Source organism: Gymnoscopelus microlampas, assembly GCF_963454915.1.
Source record: "Gymnoscopelus microlampas genome assembly, chromosome: 11".
Classification (NCBI taxonomy): domain Eukaryota; kingdom Metazoa; phylum Chordata; class Actinopteri; order Myctophiformes; family Myctophidae; genus Gymnoscopelus; species Gymnoscopelus microlampas.
Genome location: NC_139948.1, coordinates 13,372,727 through 13,375,638, shown reverse-complemented (window position 1 = coordinate 13,375,638; position 2,912 = coordinate 13,372,727).

Below are 2,912 nucleotides of genomic sequence, written 5' to 3'. Positions count from 1 at the left end.
AGCAGCACAAGCAGCGGTGTTGCACTGAAATCAGTGACCTGTCAAATTAAGTGGCGCCAGCGGTCGCTGTTTTGAAAATGTGTGGCCGCGGGCTGAGAGCCTGGCCCTGAGAGAATCCTTTTCATGATCACCCATGTGATGATATGACCCGACTGTACAGCCGTCGGGCATCAAGCACAGTCCTTTACACGTGACTTGCTGCTGTCGTCTCCTCTCATTTGAACAACTGTAATGTATGAATTTGCCGCGGATTACAGCAGCGACCCCTGGTGTCACATGATTCGATAGACAACCAATTTCTCTATAACGACTTGACTGGTCGACGCAGTTGCCCAGTCTCGCGCACACTCGCTTCCTTTTCGCCTGCCAGCTCCAAATACAACAACGCTGATTGGTTGAAACTTTTGATTGAGTTCGGATCGATCAGTGGCAGTTCATCAATGAAGGACTATGAAGGATAGTAAAAACAAATAATAATACTGTCCAAATGGTTCTCACTTTTTTTGTGAATTATAGCAAATCTTAGATTTACTCTAGGAAGGGGAAAAAAGAAAGTGTGCTCCTCAGAGCGGAGATCTCCACCAGACTGGCTGGGTTGCCTCGCCTGGGCTGTGTCGTGAGTCATGGGGTGCAGCCATCAGGACATGAGGAAGCTGTGGGGGAAATGTCATGGGGTGCAGCCATCAGGACATGAGGAAGCTGTGGGGAAATAGGCAACCATTTTTGTCCAGTCATGACATAGTCATAGACTGGTTAGAAAAATAGTTTCAAAAAGTTAAATATTTCGAAATGTATGAATTATGTGAAAAATAATACTTCCTACTATCACCATTCACAAGAAATGTTGCGCTGATCAGTCCAGTGGTTTGGGAGATTAGCCCCGGAGAGACACACACACACACACACACACACACACACACACACAGGGGAAGGGATGCATGCCTTGTGAGCTTGTGGATCTGCTGTCTTTGCTGCTTTTGCACAACACTGTCTGGAGGGATGTTGAAAAGGGTGAACTTCAGGAAAGCAGCTGGTTCTGATGCCATACCTGGGTGGGTCACCAAGACCTCTGCTGACCTGGTGCCAGTATTCACCACCATATTCAACCTCTCCCTTGCCCAGATCATGGTCCCCACATGTTTCAAGAGGTCCACCTCTTGGAGGTAAAAAAGATTTGAAACATAACTGCTCAGTATTCAAAGGTCTTACACGCCCCTCTTGACCGCTGAGGTGAACCAGTGGAGAGGGTGACAGCTTCAAGTATACTTGGGGTGCACATTACCAAGGACCTAATCTCTCAAGAGACAGATTCAGCAGCCAGCAACTGCATTTTCCCCCCTATTTTTTTGCAGATGGGCTCCCAGATTGCCACAGACCTGACTGGCTTGGAGTATGCACACAGAGGCTGGGGCAAAGAAAGCAAGGTAATGCCTGTGCCACCTCAGGCAGCTAAAGAAATTTAAGGTATTAGAGAATATCCTGAACTTTCTACTCTCTGAGTATCCTGACAGGAAGCGTGGCTGGTATGGACAGAGCTATATGAATATAATTATGAAGGACAAACATCATCCTAATGGATAGTTTGTGATGATGCAAAATGGGAAGGGCTGACATGCCTCACAGCCCTGGGCCCAATGCTTTTAAAACTCATTTTAAAAGGGCGGGACATCTTTTTGATGAGCAAAATGCTAACGCCCCTCAGCAAGGTGTCCAGGAGAATGCCGGCTCATCTGCTGATTTTGACTTCTCCCCCATCCAGGTATCGGATGTTATGCTTGCCCTGTTCACACTGGACGCTAAAAAGTCCTCTGGCCCAGATGGCCTTGATCCTTTCTTTTTAAAAGTTTAATCTTTAGTTATTGTCTATATAACCTATCACCGACATTTTTTATATATTTTTATTCACCCAGAGTTTACCGGATGTGGAAACAAGCTCATGTTTCACCTCTCCTCAAGGTTGGCAATCCTTGTGATGTCATGTCAATAACTATTAGGCCTATTTCAAATCTCTCTGCCTTGGCTAAGATTATAGAAGGTCAAGTATCGACACAGCAGGTAAAACTCTTTGTTGATGCACACATGATTTTAAATCCCATGCATTCGGTTTTAGAACAAAACACAGTACGGTAACAGCGTGCCTTAATGTTATTGATGACATCAGGGCTGCCTTGGGTGAGAAATCTTTCTGTGTATCCTTATTCATCAACTTGAGCAAGGCTTTTGATACTGCTGATCACCATGTATTGCTAAAGGTCCTTTCAAACATTGTTTTTTGTCACAATGTGCTAGGTTGGTTTAAAGGCTACCTAGTCGGCCGCACACAGTGTGTTAAGTTTGGTGATACACTGTCTACCATCACCCTAGGTTCCATTCTAGCTCCACTTTTTCTGTTATACGTGAATCACATATGCAGTCAATCTAAGCACTATAAGTATCATATGTATGCTGATGACACAGTTCTGTATTCTTGTGCCCGATTGTGTCTCTCTGCAGCATGAACTGTTAAATAGCAAACTGCTATTAAATGGCCAAAAAAACAAGGATATGCTATTTGCCCCAAATATTATAGTCACTGTCCCATCAAACATCACCACTCTGGATGGATTATCCATTGAATGGGTTGAGCTTTACAAATATCTTGGGACAACAAGTTACATTTTAAACACCACATTGATTCTTTGGCAAAGAAGCTAAAATTCACGCTGAACTTCTTTTACAGAATGAAGTCCTGTTTTTCCCCTCCCTTCCGAAAAAAGCTGGTCGTAGGCCTCTTCCTGTCACAGCTTGACTATGGTGATACTGTCTATCGCTTTGCCTGTTCCTCAACACTGGGCAAACTCGATACCCTTTTTCATGCTGCACTGAGGTTTATTACCAATTCCACCTTACCTCATTACTCTTTTCTGTACCCT